The 18,831-nt window shown below is 32.7% G+C and overlaps 1 protein-coding gene across 2 annotated transcripts in view; it reads left to right on the top strand.

The window, feature by feature from the left end:
- The window catches only part of LOC114332485 (PRL-1 phosphatase), a 194,336-nt gene that overhangs the window by 16,164 nt on the left and 159,341 nt on the right, over positions 1-18,831 (top strand). The gene's annotated exons all lie outside the window — the stretch shown is intronic.

Raw genomic sequence — 18,831 nt, 5'->3', positions numbered from 1 at the left:
ATATTTAACCTTGATCCTACGTGAAATATATTAATAAGTAATCAATAAGTTGTTATCGCTTCATAGTGTGCATATCTTGTGCGAAATCGTTTGTCCGTAATATGTATGTAAGTTACTATTAGACGAAGCAACGAAGCACTAAAAAGCCCAAAACCTAGGAATTTTGTGCAGTAAGATGCAACTAAGTCATGCAACTTTTTGCATTCGATTAGAGAGAGTGTCAGGCAACTTTGTGAACTAAATTAATCTCCGGCAAAACAATTTGTGCATGAGAAAATGCATTTTCAAAGTGCATTCGAAGAGATGGAAAATGAAAAATTTAGAACTCAGGAAATATTGACGGAAATGAGTTCAATTTCTATATTTGGGGGTTTTGGAGGTCAGTGAACACAAATTTCATGACGGCGATGGTCTCCGAGGTACCTGGTGCCCAGGGTGGAGCACGTCGCCTGGGACGATTGAATAATTCGCGAAATGAAGTTTGGATCGAAAAACTGAAAAATACGCGTTTAATATTTTTCAAAAATCATCGAATGACACTAAAGACGACCCCCCACTCCATTCCCTGGAAGTGGGGTGGGGATAACTTTAAAATCTTAAACGGAGACGCCCATTTGTTATTACAGATTTGGATTGATTACGTAAAAATAAGCAACTTTTATTCGAGAAATATTTTCGAAAGGTAAATTATAGAAACTGTATAATATCTCGAGAAATACACTTCCAAATAAAAGACCAAAAAATACGTATTTAATATTTTTCAAGAACCTCCTATCGAATAACATCAAACACGACTGTCAACTCCACCCCCTGGAGGTGGGGTGGGGGTTAACTTTAAAATCTTAAATGGGAATCCCCATATTTTATTGCAGATTTGGATTCCTCATGAAAAAATAAGTACATAACATAATTGTTAATAAATAGTGTTTTTCCGATTATAGCGCCATCTATCCATGATTCGAAAAAATGTCTCGAATAAAAGTTACTTATTTTTACGTAAGGAATCCAAATCAGCAATAAAAAAATGGGGGCTCCTATTTAAGATTTTACAGTTACACCCCACCCACCTCCAGGGCAGTGAGGATATTATATCCAGTCCTCGAATGGAGTCGCTTTTTTACCAATTCCCTTTATATTTTTATTTGTGGTTTCATTTTTCTGTTGTACGCCATCTCTTTTTGTCTTTTCCATCTGATTCCTACGAAATGTTGTCAGCCACGGCAAAGGCCATACTGTACCAGAAGAACTTCGATAGTTCTTAAGCAATAGTTTTCCCTTTTGCCATGCATCCCCAGTGCAGGATGTTGGTGGTACTGTGGTACACCTCGGGAATGCGGGACGCATTTATCCCAACACAAATCTCACTGGTGATTTGCCTATTGGACATGGTGTAGGTGTGCATGTTTGTATGTATATTTTCTGTTTATGCGTGTGTGCGCGTATGCGTAGGTGTGAGCTCAACAGTAAGTTCTGCGGAAGCAGTTTTCTCTGCTTTTTCTTAAGGTGCCATCTTCTTTCAAAGGTTGAGGATTATCATGATTACTCGAACTCTGTTCACTACTACTCTAAAAAGCTTCATCATCGCCTTCCAACGATACACTTTCCTAAAATCTTTTCCTGTGTGATATTCTACAGAAGCTGGTGTTTTGGGTCTCTCATCACGTGGCCAAGGTATCGTAGTTTTCGTATCTTTATTTTATTATTCAGTTCTGTTTCTTTTGAAAGTCTTCGCAAGATTTCTTCATTCGTGACTCAGTACACGAAAGATATTCTAAGGATTCTTCTGTAAAGACACATCTTGAAAACATATATGTTTCTACCGGAGGTCAGGTCTATTGGGGTTATTGAGACCTATATGCGCTAGAGACATCCAGGCTTTTCTGGATCCCAGAATATCCCAAATACAAAGGGAATTTTTAAGTTCTATTGTGTACAACATGTGTGTTACTCCTGCAAAATGTTGTCAGGTTCATACCATGAAAAGACCGTATTACCCCAGAGTTCGCCAGATCTTAGCAATAGCTGTTTTGCCATGCATCCCCAGTACATGATGTTGGTGGTACACCTCGGGATTGGGGAACGCATTAGTCGCAATACAAATCTCACTGGTGATTTGCCCATTGAGCATGGTGTAGGTGTGCATATTTGTATGTGTATTTTCTGTTTGGGCGTGTGTGCGCGTGTGCGTGGGTGTGAGTGTGTTTAATGTTAAATTAACAAATCTGCAGTGATTTCCCGCCGTGTCGGGGGATGAGAACTTCCCCACCCAGTTTGTCCTGCGTGGAGTACTGGAGAGCTCGAGCTCATGCTCATATACACAACCTCTGACCGTAGACTGTCACAGTAGTGCATTCGTGATCGAGTCAGATCTCTTACGTTTGAACTTTCAAACTAGATTGAAGGCGTCGCGTCAGCCAGATAAGGTACTTATCCAACTTTTTTTTAAATATATACTTAGTTTTTGAGAAAAAAATTTAATTACTACTTTTTTTAAAATTTAAACTTTTGTATTCAACCAAAAATTTAAAAAATATATAAATAGTTGTGATTTATTTCAGGAGTTCTGATTAATAAATAAAAATTATTTGAGATGTAATTTAGTATGTTAAAAATTATAAAAAAACAATTGTCCGAAACAATTTTGTCCTGAATATAATTAATTTATAATTAAAAAATTACTTTTTTATAAATTAAAAAAAAGATCAGTCCGAGCAGATATTTTCTTTTAGATTTGTTGGATCATTCGAAACAAAAAAGTCTTTTTGTAATTTTTCTGTAAGTTGATCGTTTCCGTTGAAACTGAAAAAAGAATCGAAAAATAATAACGATTTTCAAGGCGATTCAACGATTTTAAAAACACAAGTAAAAAACATTATTTTTGTAATCATCGAGCACCTAAATTCCAATTCAAACATTCTTCTATCAGGTTCCGATAATAATTTTTACATGTTTTATTCTAAAATATATTTTTTAATTGTTAATGAGGGAGGTTCCTTATTACCCCAGGCTGTGGGTGAAAAATAGGTCGATTTCAGGATATAATTCAGGAATTTTTCAAACCTATCAGGTGTTGTAAAGGACGATGCCAGGAATAACTTCTACTAAAATGTAACCAAAAATATTGTGCGCTTTTTTTATTGCGATTTTCATTTGTTAAATTTGCAATTTTTAAAGATTTTTAATTTTGCAACTTAGGATATTGATTTTAGAGAAAAACTTTTTTATAGAAAGTTGTAGTAAATTAAAAAACCTACAATTTGAGCTATGGTAAGTTTAATTTCGTTAATTGGTTATTGCAAAACAGCCTGCGAAAGGTCCAAAATGGCCGTTTTTTACAATTGCATTATTTATTGTACAAATCATTTTTTTATATTTTTTAAAGCTTTAAAATAAAGATCTTTCAATTCCAAACATAAAAAATGTTGTAAAACCAGATTAACGAATTTGTTGCTTAGATATTATAAATTGTTTATCCCAAGAGGTCAAATGTCAAAGACTATAACTTTTTTAAAAAATCGTAGAGAGTTGGTGAAACATCCAATCTCCTTCTAAAGAGTTATATTTTCATATTCTGATGTAAATAAATGCGCAAAACATTTTTAAACCTCTAATTTTTGGGTTTGAAAATAAGGGGGCAAATTTCGTTATAAACATTTAGAGCTAAAGCGGCCCTGTACATCCTATGAGTTTTTAACTTACAGATTATTCTTGCTGAAGACGAAACGAAGATTTATAAAAAAATAAAAAATTTCTACGACCGACTGAAGCCGAGATAATTTTTGGGTTTGAAAATTAGGGGGCAAATTTCGTCATAAACATTTAGAGTTGAAGCGGCCCTGTACATCCTATGAGTTTCTACCTTACAGATTAAAGTTGCTGAAGACGAAACGAAGATTTATAAAAATAATAAAAATTTTCTACAACCAACTGAAGCCGAGATAATTGTTTTTTTTTTCTTAAATCGTAGTGCCTTTATGTATAACAATTAAGAAATTATTTTACAGTCATTGACTAAAGAAAGACTTATATTGTCTTAAAATAAAAATTATTATAAAATATCATTACATTTAATTATTAAAAATTATTTTCAAAATTGGTGCTTTTGCGAGCGGCCGAATTTTGCAAATCACCCGGCTCGCTTCAAATCCGCGCGCAAAATTTTTACGTAACTTGTATTAAATTTTGACATAAAACAATTTAATAATATTACCATTATAACATACAGTCTGTTTACCACTGTATTTGTTTTTCTTGATAAACTTTTATATGTGAAATCTCATTTCTGAAGAAATAATATTACAAAAATGATACATATAATAATATATGAAATATATAACTATATTTTTAATTTTTTTATTGTTATATAAATATAATAATAATAATGTTACTTCTTATCATCAATATAAAACTTTTTCTTCTTGTAGTGACTATCCGTTTTGAATGTTCGCCAACATCCAAACCGGATAGTCACTACAAGAAGACAAAGTTTCATGTTGTATAATAAGAAGTAACATTATTATTATTATATTTATATAACAATGAGAAAATTAAAAATATAGTTATATATTTCATATATTATTATATGTATCATTTTTGTAATATTATTTCTTCAGAAATGAGATTTTACATATAAAAGTTTATCAAGAAAAACAAATACAGTCGTAAACGGACTGTATATTATAATGGTAATATTATTAAATTATTTTCTGTCAAAATTTAATACAAGTTACGTAAACATTTTCCGAGTGCGCGGATTTGAAGCGAGCCGGGCGATTTGCAAAATTCGGCCGCTCGCAAAAGCACCGATTTTGAAAATAATTTTTAATAATTAAATGTAATCATATTTTATAATAATTTTTATTTTAATATAAGTCTTTCTTTTGTCAATGACTGTAAAATAATTTCTTAATTGTTATAAATAAAGGCACTACGATTTAAGAAAAAAAAACAATTATCTCGGCTTCAGTTGGCTGTAGAAAATTTTTATTTTTTTATAAATCTTCGTTTCGTCTTCAGTAACAATAATCTGTAAGTTAAAAACTCATAGGATGTACTGGGCCGCTTCAGCTCTAAATGTTTATAACGAAATTTGCCCCCTTATTTTCAAACCCAAAAATTAGAGGTTTAAAAATGCTTAACGCATTTATTTACATCAGGATATGAAAAAAATAACTCTTTAGAAGGAGATTGGATGTTTCACCAACACTCTACGATTTTTTTTCAAAAAGTTATAGCCTTCGACATTTGACCTCTTGGGATAAACAATTTATAATATCTAAGCAACAAATTCGTTAATCTGGCTTTACAATTTTTTTTATGTTTGGAATTGAAAGATCTTCATTTTAAAGCTTTAAAAAATATAAAAAAAATGATTTGTACAATAAATAATGCAATTGTAAAAAACGGCCATTTTGGACCTTTCGCAGGCTGTTTTGCAATAACCAATAAACGAAATTAAACTTACCATAGCTCAAATTGTAGGTTTTTTAATTTACTACAACTTTCTATTAAAAAGTTTTTCTCTAAAATGAATATCCTAAGCTGCAAAATTAAAAATCTTTAAAAATTGCAAATTTAACAAATGAAAATCGTAATATAAAAAAAAGCGCACAATATTTTTGGTTACATTTTAGTAGAAAATATTCCTGGCATCGTTCTTTACAACACCTGATAGGTTTCAAAAATTCCTGAATTATATCACGTTTTTTCACCCACAGCCTGGGGTATATGAGAAGACGGGCGATCGGGCTACGTCAACAACTAAAAACAATATTTCAAAATGAAATAAGTCCAAAGTACTTATAGTCTAAGAGCTAGTGAACCCTCCGACTAACGGTCGTCTTGTAAGGCTAGAAATTTGTCTAGTGATAATTCATAGCACACCAAGGCTAAAAACCATGACCTGGCAGGCATCAGCCGTGCACGTGTATCTACCAGGTGAATCGAAAAGTGCATAGTTTAGGGGGTAAAATAAACTTTCTCCTGTAAAGTTTAAATTTAGGTATGTGTTTGTTTTTTTTTCACTAAATTGTTAATAATTAACAAACGGACGCGAATTCTAGGCAGGAAACAGGTAGGTTTTCTTCTATAGGTCTACAATAACTAAAAAAGTACTCAGCTACCTGGATCTTTGAGTGTCCCGAGAAAATCCTTATTACTCTGGACTGGAATATATCGTCTTCTTTAGGTGTTGACAGACCTATAACATTTCAAGCGCGTTTTTGCAGAAAAAAAAAAACAGTAAAAAGTAAACAAAACTTTGTTAAACCAGAATATTTATTTTGGACATTTATTTGTGTTCGAGAATTTGATCTGTGCACAGTGTGCACTGTGCACTATGTCTTCGTGAGGTTTCAATAGGGAGCTGCGTTCTTACAAGAAATGAGTAATATAACGTCAAAACAAGAAGCCCAAATTGTAGCTTTATAGTCTAAGAGCTAGTGAACCCTCCGACTAGCGGTCGTCTTGTAAGGCTAGAAATTTGTCTAGTGATAATTCATAGCACACCAAGGCTAAAAACCATGACCTGGCAGGCATCAGCCGTGCACGTGTATCTACCAGGTGAATCGAAAAGTGCATAGTTTAGGGGAAAAATAAACTTTCTCCTGTAAAGTTTAAATTTAAGTATGTGTTTGAGTAAGTCATTTAGAAGAAATGTGTACAATGCCAGGCGATTCTAAACAGCATTAGACCTTGCCAGGCAAGGGGAAATATTAGGCTTTTTTCCTAAAATTATTTTTTTTGCATCGAACAAAGTTTTTTTAGCTTTTTTAAATCATTCCAAACAGAAAAGGTTTTTAGTGACTTTTCTCTTAGGTTAATAGTTTTTGTTATATAAGAGAGTTGAGAGTTCTGCAAAACCTGCTACTTTATATATAGACATGTAGCCCCAATAGTTTATCCATAAAAACTTTGTAGATAAAAGGTTTTTGGCTTTTATCTACAACGTTCAATTTTCAATTTTCAGTAAAATTTTCTCAATTTTCGTTATAATTTACCGGTGTTCAGCTTTAGTATTTAAAATCAAATAGCTATCTTACATCGTTTATATTGTTTATGAGTAAAAAATGAAGTTAAATCTTTTGCGTACTTTGTTTATAAAAAGAATTCTGCACTACATAATCACAAAATAATTTTTGAAAAAAAGTTTCAAAATAATTTTTAATTTGTAGCAGACTGTTATAATACTCGTCTATTACCCCTGGTTAATAAGCTAGAAATAGACCATGTTCGGGACACTCAAAGATCCAGGTACTTAGCTGACTACTTTTTTAGTTATTGTAGACCTATAGGAAGAAAACCTACCTGTTTCCAGCCTAGAGTTCGCGTCCGTTTTTTAATTATTAACAATTTAGTGCAAACATCGCGATTTTTTTCGATTTTTTTCTTACCCCATTCAAAAGCTAAACAGTTGACATAAAATTACAAAGTTTAATTTTTTAGAACATTGAAAAACCTTCAAAATGCCGATTTTTTAAAGTTAAAAAGATAATTTGTGGCTAAGCAATTTGCAAAATAAGTGAAAATCGTTATTTGTTAATAACTTTTACTAAAGCTACCTTAGCACTTTAGTGTTTCACCCAAAGTTGGCTATTGGGGTACTTAACAAACTCTCAAAATTTGAGACCGATCCATTAATTAGTTTAAAAGTTGTATTTGTTTATCCCAGAGCCCTTTATTTTGCAATAACATAAGACAGAAAATAATGAAGATAGGGCAATTCTGAGTATGCCAAATGAAAGTAGAAAAATAATGCTATCAACATGTACTAAAAAAAGATAAAAAAATTATCTAATACATATAGTCAAAAATCCCAATGCCAAATTTGTGAAATTTTGTAGTTTATAAACATTTAGAATAAACAATATTGACCGTAGCAAAAATCATTTTACATATTAGAACAGCTGGTATTTTACAAGAATTTTTAAAAATGTAGTTCAATTGGTGACTTGTGGTAAGTGAAGTGTCGGCTGGGAGCCGACAAATGCACGAGTTCAAAAACTAAAAAAGGCAACTTAAAACTATGTACTATCATTTTCTATATCTCGGGATCTACTGAATATATTTTGATCGTTGTTTTTTTAATTTATATGTAATTTTTCTGTACATTACAAATATGCAATTTGTCTAGACATTTATTAATTAATAAACAGTCTAATTTGTTTAAACAATTTTTGAAAAAATAATTTTTTCACAAAAATCCATGATTTTAATCATACTATCGTTATTAATCATAGAAAAAGTTAAGGTATAATTTAATAAATAAATTATCTTCAATAAATAATTATCTAATTATTAAAGTGTACTTTAACTTTTTCTATGATCATTAATAATACTATGATTAAAAAAAATAGATTTTTGTAAAAAAATATTTTTTTAAGAATTGTTTAAACAAATTAGACTGTTTATTAACTAATAAATTTATAAACAAATTGCATATTGGTAATGTACGTAGAAATTACATACCAATTAAAAAAAAGAAAGATCAAAATCCATTGAGTTGATCCGGAGATACAGAAAATTATATTCGTTTGAAATTGATTTTTCGGTATTTTAACTCGCTGGATATGTAGGTTCCCCCTAGTAATCGTTTGAACTACATTTTGAAAAATCGTAGAGGGTGCTGTGAAGGTACAATGTGTGTGCAAATTTTTTAAGAAAAAATACAAATCCCATTCTTTAAAATGGCATTAATGAGATTCCTTAATTATTATAAACAAATTAGCTGTGAATTAAAAAAAACATATGACTAACTTTGTCCCAAATGAACCCAGGCTAAAAATTTTTATTTGAAAATGTTTATAAACTACAAAATTTCAAAAATTTGGCATTAGGATTTTTGACTATATTAATTATTTTATTTAATGCATTTTGATACTATCACTCTGCTACTTTCATTTGGCATACTCAGAATTGTGCTAACTTCATTATTTTCTGTCTTATCTTATTGCGAAATAAAGGTCTCTGGGATAAACAAATAGAATAACTCTTAAACTAATTAATGGATCGGTCTCAAATTCTGAAGGTTTGTTAAATCCCTACGTCAATACCCAACTTTGGGTGAAACACAAAAGTTCTAAGGTAGTTTTAGTAAAAGTTATTAACAAATAACGGTTTTCACTTATTTTGCAATTTGCGTAGCAACAAATTAACTTTTTAACTTTCAAAAATCGGCATTTTGAAGGTTTTTCAATGTTTTAAAAAACTGCATTTTCTAATTTTATGTCAAATATTTAGCTTTTGAATGGAGTGCAAAAAATCGAAATAATCGCGTTTTTTTTGCACTAAATTGTTAATAATTAAAAAACGGACGCGAACTCTAGGCAGGAAACAGGTAGGTTTTCTTCCTATAGGTCTATAATAACTAAAAAAAGTACTCAGCTACCTGGATCTTTGAGTGTCCCGAGAAAATCCTTATTACTCTGGACTGGACTATATCGTCTTCTTTAGGTGTTGACAGACCTATAACATTTCAAGTTAAAGCGCGTTTTTGCAGAAAAAAAAAACAGTAAAAAGTAAACAAAACTTTGTTAAAACAGAATATTTATTTTGTACATTTATTTGCGTTCGAGAATTTGATCTGTGCACAGTGTGCACTGTGCACTATGTCTTCGTGAGGTTTCAATAGGGAGCTGCGTTCTTACAAAAAATGAGTAATATAACGTCAGAACAAGAAGCCCAAATTGTAGCTTTATAGTCTAAGAGCTAGTGAACCCTCCGACTAACGGTCGTCTTGTAAGGCTAGGTCTAGTGATAACTCATAGCACACCAAGGCTAAAAATCATGACCTGGCAGGCATCAGCCGTGCACGTGTATCTACCAGGTGAATCGAAAAGTGCAAATTTAGGGGGTAAAATAAACTTTCTCCTGTAAAGTTTAAATTTAAGTATGTGTTTGAGTAAGTCATTTAGAAGAAATGTGTACAATGACAGGCGATTCTGAAGAGCATAAGACCTTGCCAGGCGAGGGGAAAGATTAGGGGTTTTTCCTAAAATTATCTTTTTTGCATCGAACAAAGTTTTTTTAGGTTTTTTGAATCATTCCAAACAGAAAAGGTCTTTAGTGACTTTTCTCTTAGGTTAATAGTTTTTGTTATATAAGCGATTAAAAATTTTCAAAAATGCGAAATCGGCCATTTTTAAGCCTAAATCGGACATTTAACTAAAAATTTCAATGTTGCCAAGGTAGGTAGATATTTTTTAAACATTGATTGATGAAATCCCGAAGAGTTTTTTGCAATAAAATATCGAAAACCCCTTTGTTTTTTAATTGCTAATCAAGCGGGCGCGACACTGTAGTATAACTGAGAACGTTTGAGTTTGCATAAATTCATTATCTCGAGAATGGGCAAATTTGAAGAGAAATCCTCAGACGAGTCAATTTTTATTTTTAAATTAGGACTTTTTGGCGTATATACCTACATATAATACTAGTGACGTCATCCATCTGGGCGTGATAACGCAATCGATGGTTTTTTTAAATGAGAGTAGGGGTTGTGTGATATCTCATTTGAAAGGTTATTTGATTCTCTATTCAGTAATATAAACATTAACATAATTATTTATACAGGGTGTACAAAAAAATTTTTATTATCAGAATTATCATTATTTATTAAATATACAAAACTAAGTTATTGGCTGAATAAATTAAGTGTTATTGATTAATGTACTCTAGTTATTTTCACAATTATTATTCAATCATTGTGACACTAACCAAATACATTCGTCAATGTCTAAAAAATTAGATTGTTGTTACAACGAAATACTATTCAATAATCACTGTTAATCAATATTACGAACTAAATTTTTTTGAGTGTTGTACTGGCTGGATAAGTCGGGAATCCGTAACTGTCTCCTGCTATACAGTGCTTGGATAAGAAGTCTTTTTCTTATCGTTTCAACTGAAACACATCTCTGTAGCTTACAAACGCTGAAAATTGTTGGGTCTCTTCTAGCCACTTGGACAATGAGATGATCTTGTTGAGCCATTGCTACTTTTTGGTGAATTTGTCTTGGTCTACTCTTAAGTGTTCCTAATTCACACTGGACTTTACAACTACAGCTATGTCCTCCTGAAACATTTATTGCTCAACAAGACCTTTGATAATCTTTCCCCTTTGCATTTTGCATGTCCGTTAACCCCATATAATGCATATTTTCGTTCTTGGCTTGATTCTCCGCAAAAATAACAAGTTGTTCAGAAGCAAATTGGTTTGAAATACATGGTGATTCCATATAAGTTTGGTTGTATATGTACATATACCATATCGGCTTACAGTATAATTGATAACTAGTGCGACCAACTCCAATTCAGCCGAATCCGGGACAAGGCTGAAAAAAATACCTGAAATCCGGGACTTTTTAATAAAAACGGGCCTTTTTTTTCAGACGATAATTAAAATAATAAAACGAAAAAGAGTCCACCGTTTTAGTTTTCGTAGAACTATAATACCACGATATAAAATGCATGCGTTTTGGATGTGGTATTAGTATTACACTCTAGAAATTGTCCACTTTTTTTCGTCCCACCAATTCAATTTGATGTGAATTCTTAGAAGAACGTATTCAAAATTTCAAAATAGAATTTTACCAAAACGTTGAAAATTCGGATGGCCCGGAATTCGTAGATAACGTATTCAAAATTTCAAAATAGAATTTTACCAAAACGTTGAAAATTCGGATGGCCCGGAAGCCTTGTCCGGGACGCCGGGACACGACTTCGTAATTCGGGCCATGTTCCGGATTTTTCGGGCTAGTTGGTCACACTATTTATAACCAATCTTTCTGCGGCTTGTATATTATTACATCAATATATTAAATATTGAATACGATTATGCATACTTGATACTTGAACAAGTGCACCGTTGTATAGATTACATAAAGATTAATAATTAATAGTAATAAGTAATAATTTCATAATAAAAAGAAAAGACCTAAAGATGATAAAAGACGTAAAGGTAAAAAGAGAGGCTGAAATAAGCAGTGACCATTACTTGCTTATAATGGAACTAAGGGTGCACACACATAACACAACAGAAAAAAGAAAGAAGATAACTAAAGTAAAAATAAAAAGCTACAAATTAAGAGAAATAGATAGTAAAAAGGAATACCAGAAGAAGTTAACCAAACAGTTCGAGACTATAAAGGCAATTAACACAGGAATAGAAAATAAATGGAAGCAATTTAAGGAAATCATATTGAAAACAGCAAAAGAAGTATGCGGAACATCTAAAATCACAAACATATATTCGAAGAAAATTAAGTGGTGGACAGCAGAAATACAACGTAAAGTGAAAGAAAAGAAAAAAGTATGGAAAAAGTATCGAAAAACCAAATCGGAGGACGATTTCGAAAAATATAAAATGGCCAGAAACGACATTAAACAAGAAATTAAAACGGCAAAAAAGAAGTCTTGGGAAGATTTTGGACACAAAATGAATGAAAACTATTTTAATAACCAGAAATTGTTCTATGGTACATTGAAACAGCTAAGACAAAAGAAAACACATAGATTAAGAAACATAAGAGATAAAGAAAGAAATATATTAACTACAGAAAGAGAAATAATGCAAAGATGGAAGCAGTACTTTGAAGAACTAACAGAATGGAAACAATATCAACATGAAAGAGAGGAAGACATGATCGAAAATACAGAGGAAATGCAGCAAATAACAAAAGAGGAAATTGCAGAAGCCATTGACAAATTAAAATTGGGAAAATCTCCAGGCCAAGGTGAAATCACAGCTGAAATGTTAAAATACATGAGTGAAAATTCAAAAGAAAAATTCCGAGAACTACTAAATGAAATAATCACAGCAAAGGAAATTCCATCTGATTGGAAAACAGATATAATAGTACCACTGTTTAAGAAAGGAGACGCAAGAAATTGCGAAAATTATAGGGGTATTACATTGACAAGCGTTCCTGCCAAAATATTCAATAGAATAATTGAAAAAAGGCTAAGGGAAAAACTAGAAATAAAATTAGAAGAATCCCAGCATGGCTTCAGAAAAGGAAGGAGTACCCAAGATCTGATATTCATATTGAGACAAATAGGAGAAAAACTATTGATGAAAGGCAAAGAGATACACATATGCTTTATTGATCTGAAAAAAGCTTTTGATAGAATAAGAAGGGAAGATATATGGAAATGTTTAAAGAAAAATGGAATAGAAAAGGATATGATAGAAATAATTAAAGCCTTATATAAAAATAATAAAATAAAAATAAGGACTTACAATCAAGAATCTGATGAATTCCGGGCAAAGATAGGACTAAAACAAGGCTGCGTACTAAGTCCATTACTTTTCTCAATGGTACTAGATGACGCAATAAAGCAATGCAAGGAGAAATCTAAAGACATGATATTGGGAAAATGGAAAATGAACAATGTACAAATACAAGAATTACTATTTGCAGATGATATGGTATTGTTAGCTGACACGGAAGAGAAACTGCAACAAATAATAAACACTTATATAAAAGAACTAAGAAAAATGAACATGGAAATAAACACCGATAAAAGTAAAACAATGGTTATGGCAACTACAAAAAAAGTGATAAAAATTAAGGTAGAAGGACAAGTGTTGGAACAAGTAAACAGCTACAACTGCTTAGGTACAATTATTGAAGAAGATGGTAAAATAGACAAAGAAATAAACAATAAAATAGGAAAGGCAGGGACAATTTATAATACATTAAGAAATACGTTCTTTGGAAAGAAAGAGGTACCCAAAGAAGTCAAAACACAAGTGTACCAAAAAGTGGTTCGACCATCAATCGTCTATGGGAGTGAGTCGTTGACGCTAACAAAGAACAACAAAAGAAAAATTAAAGCTACAGAGATGAGATTCTTGAGAAAAATAGAAGGGGTCACACGAAGAGACAAAATAAGAAACGACACAATAACTCAAGCTCTAAAGATAAAACCCATAGAGACAATTATAGGGGAACGACAGTTAGGATGGTTGGGCCACATCCACAGACTAAACGACACAAGAATAACGAAAAAAGTATATGAAGTCCGAGTACAAGGGAAAAATAAAGTAGGTCGCCCAAGAATGAGATGGGAAGAACAAGGTAGACAAGAAGCAGAGAAGAGAGGACTGCAATGGAGTATGGCAAAACAATTAGCTCAAAATAGAACAGCATGGAAAAGAAGTATCAAAGAAGCACCACAAGATTAAAACATATGGACAGAAAGATTGGTCAAATAAGTAATTTATATTCATTAAAATTGTATTGTTAAAATAAAAGTATTGTATAATTATTAAAATGTATTGAAATGTAGATATTGAACTAGTTGTAAACAGCCCAACACCGAAAGGTACGAATGGGCTTAACTGATTAAATAAAATAAATCAAATAAAAAGTAATAATTAATAAGCATCGATTGAAGACAAGGATGTACTTTAAGTGCTGTATAGATCAGTATAGGTCTAATTGCTAATTAGAACAAAGTCGATGGTAAGTGGCTTCCTAGTTCAACTTCAACGTTGTAAACTAATTATAAAGTATAAACCTGGGAAAATGATCCCACTGCATTGTGAGTTATCACATGCTATAAAACATATTCAGGAGTGCAAGTAATCTTTTATATAACAGGTTAATTAAGTGAACGTTATCTGTTTTGACTGATATAATTGAGTTTGCTTAAGCCGGAATTACACGGAACGTGGCGCGGCACACTTCACCGGTTTACAGTTTGCGAAGAGAAATAAAAAAGATATAATAGAAAAAGATAAAAACTCATCAACATTCTCTTTGCCTTATCCCTATATGCGGGGGCGGCTTCCCGAATTGCATTTCTCCATACATTTCTATCTTGGGTCATATCAATATTAATCCCCTTTATTCGCATGTCTCCAGGTCTTCTTTGGTCTTGCTCTCCTACTCCTTCCAGGAATCTGCATTTCAGCAATTTTTCGTATTGGGTGATTACGTTGAACATGACCAAACCATCTTAACATATTATGCTCTCTTATTTTGGCATCAATTGGTGTCACACCTAGATTTCCCCTAATATACTCATTTTTAATTTTATCCGTTTTTGTCACTCCACTCATCCATCTAAGCATTCTCATTTCCGCCACATGCATTCGTTGTTCCTCTTTCTTTTTCACTGCCCAACATTCAGTTCCGTACATCATAGCCGGCCTTATTGCTGTTTTATAGAATTTTCCTTCAGCTTCATTGGAATTTTTCTGTCACAAAACGCACCACTCACTTCCTTCCACTTCATCCATCCAGCCCTAATTCTACTTGCAAGCATCTCCATAAATTTCTCCATTACTCTGTAATACCGATCCTAGGTCCTTAAAACTATTGCTGTTCACAATCATTTCACCATCCAAAGATATCATTTTATTTGTAGTAACTCCATCTTTAAATAAACATTCCAAATACTATGTTTTTGTCCTACTAAGTTTTAAACCTTTTTCCTCCAGAGCTTGTCTCCAGAAAAAGATAAAAAGTAAAGACGGAAATCAATACAACGTTAAACATCGTTTCAAGATTTGTGATTGCCAGTGGCGGCTCTAGCCCATGCAGCGGCCGTGTGCAGTCGATGCCCTGGCGCCCTTTGGTAAACGCGCAGTCAAAATGGAATAGTCGAATAGGTACCTACCTAGTACTTGTACATAGGGTATTAGGTACTCTTATAATGTAAACAAAAATCCAGATGCAAATAGTGCAATATTAAATGATGTCGGGAGCCATACAATAGATATTCACGGCGTCAGAACAACCTACCCAAATCTGTTAAAAATATTTAATTAAAAATGAACTTTTTATCTTTGAGGTAAGGTTGAAAATTGGTTGAGGTTGATAAAATGATACTACATACTACGTATTTTCAGTATTACTTAAAAGACCAACAACAAATTGATAATATGGATAATTTTTGAGGAGCTCTGACTCCGTTGAAAGTCACAATAATTGTAGTAGTCTTCTTCTTAGGGTGCCTGTCCTTTCCGAACGTTGACGAACATTCTGGCTATGATGACTTTGTTGGTTGCTATACGGAATAGTGTGTTGAGGTCCTTCTATACCATGCTCTCAGGTTAGCAAGCCAGGATTTCTTCTTCGTCCTGGGGCCCTTTTTCTTCAATTTTACCTTGTAAAATGCATTGGAGTAGCTCGTATCTGTCTCGATTTCTCATTATATGTCTCAAGTACTGCAGCTTACGGACCTTCACGATGTTGACTAAATCTACGGTTGTGTTCATCCTCCGTAGTACTTCTTCATTGGTGACTTTGTCTGTCCATGGTATCTTCAGGGTCCTCCTGTACAACCATAGCTAGCAAGTCTGAAGTTTCTATAGAGTTTCTGCCTTCAATGTCCACGTTTTTACTCCGTGTAGACGCACTGAGTACATGTAACATTTAAGGAGCCTTATTTTTGTTTTTAGGGTGAGGTCATGGCTCTTGAACACAGAGCTCATAGTCAAGAATGCACTTTTTGCCTTTCCGATGCGACATCTAATCTCTTGAGTATTGTCCCATGACTTATTGATTGTAATTTCCAAGTAGTTGTATTGTGAAACAAGTTCAATTATCATTTGGTTCACATACAGATTTGCTCCAGTTATATTTTGCTTGCTGATGATCATTAGCTTGGATTTGCTGGTGTTTATATCTAGTCCATATGTTCTACTTGTTTCAGTTATTTTGTTCATTAAGTTTTGCAGCCCTCCTATGGTATTGGAAAACACTATTGTATCATCTGCATACCGCAGGTTACTGAGTTTGATTCCATTTTTATTGAGATGCCTTCATCAATATCTTTTAGAGTTTAGAGCCTCTTCAAAAATGTGCTTTGAGTACAGATTGAACATCAGCGGTGAAATTATGCATCCCTGTCTCACCCCTCTTAAGATTTTGACCTGATCTGTATATTCTCCATCTATTCGGAGCACTGCTGATTAATTCCAATACAGGTTAGCTATTATTTTCAGGTCTCTTCCGTCAATTCTTGTCCTCTTCAACACTTCCATCATTTGTTCATGCCTGACTCTATCGAAAGCCTTCTTGTAGTCAATCAGGCATGCAAAAACATCACATATGACGTCTCTACATTTCTGAAACAACACCTGAACGGTAAATAAAGCCTCCCTCGTACCAACAGTGTTCACAAATCCAAACTGATTGGGCGTAATTTGTTGTTCGCATTTTCGGTACATTGTGGTAGTAATAAAAGAAAATCTTCCTTTTAAATAATTTTAATCAAATGAAAAGCCGCTTTACTTTATATTTACATTTTAACTTAAATAAAATACTTAAGCCATTCCGTCAAAGCTATTTCGCAAAATTATCCCGCGACACATGTACAAACGCCTTTGAAAATGCCCAACAAGTTCCAAGCAATTTGACCTTTATAGGTTCCACAACAGATTTCGGAACCATTGTCGGTATGTCTTCAAACGAATCAAAAGATCGCCGTCCGTCCGTTGGACGGACAGCCGGGCGAGCAGCAATTTATAAATCGCGCTTAAGTGCCAATGTAATTTTTCATTAATCGTTTTAAAGCATATTTTATGTTGAAACAAAGTAAAGGACCCGCTCTTTGGCGATCGGCGCCCCCAACATCCCGGCGCCCGTGTGCACCGCACACCCTGCACAATAGGTAAAGCCGCCTCTGTGATTGACGATCCGTGATCTAAGGCAAAACCCTCGATTTATGGTCGGTGCGGGATGTCCCATCGTCTGTCGGTAAATTAACACGGTTCAAAGGAAGTCAGAAGCTGATACACAGTAGGTACTTACCCCTTTAACCCTTCCGTACAGTCAGTGCCGTGGTAATTTTACTATCGAGTGGTCTGACGACGTTGTGTATCATTATATGAAATAACCAACTTACTAAAATTTCTACCGCCAACACTGGTGGCGTTCCCTTGATACTCGACTATTTTCTATTTCTATTTTACCAATGTGAACTGGCGAAGAAATCCTGGCTGGATAATGATTATCGATTTATTGGACAATCCAAATTAATCGTCGAATATATCGACGATTATTTGTCGTATATTTTCATACTATGAGTAGGTAGTTTTGTAATATCAGCTATCTCACCTTCCTTTTAAAAGTTATATGTTTAACAAGTGCATTTTTTAAGGGGTGAAAACCAGCCCTAACCCTATTGATAAAAAATTTAAAAGACAGACGTTTTTTACATCCTGAGAATGTTTAAACATGTTAAGCAAATTTACTATACTGACTATTTTTGTTGAAAATAAGCCACAATTTTACTTTAAAATTAAGTTTATTAATTTTTTGTTTAGTATTTTTAGAACTTTTTCCAAAGTGGAAATCGAAACGTCAAATAAACTTATTAAAGTAAAGTTTTGGCTTATTCCAACAAATAGTAAATTGCAATAAGAAGATTGCCGGAAAAAAATAGATTCAGAACAAACCATTAAATTTTTATAATGGTTCCTTTGTAATAAATAAATAGTAAATCTATAAATACATTTTTTTTATTTTCTTAATAAATATTTAAACTTTCAATCCTTACAATAAATACATATATAAAAAAATATTTTTCAGTGATTTAAAATGTTTTTTACAAATTTTACAAACAATTATGATTTTTTCACCAACTAATCTTTTTCTGATAGAAAGGAAATTTTTTACCCTTAAGAACCACCCCTTAACGCAAAATTTTAACCTTTAGAAAAGTACAATCTTTAAAATTATAAATTAAAAATATAGAATATAAAAAGCGAAATTAAAAAATATTTATGCATAAAAATATAAAAAAAATATCCGTAAGTAAAATTCATCAGAAACATTGTCACATTCTAATTTTTGGATCGAGCATTTTTATTTCCGCCTC

This window comes from Diabrotica virgifera, chromosome 10 (assembly GCF_917563875.1).
Source record: "Diabrotica virgifera virgifera chromosome 10, PGI_DIABVI_V3a".
Classification (NCBI taxonomy): Eukaryota; Metazoa; Arthropoda; class Insecta; order Coleoptera; family Chrysomelidae; genus Diabrotica; species Diabrotica virgifera.
This window is presented reverse-complemented; position numbering and strand designations above follow the sequence as displayed.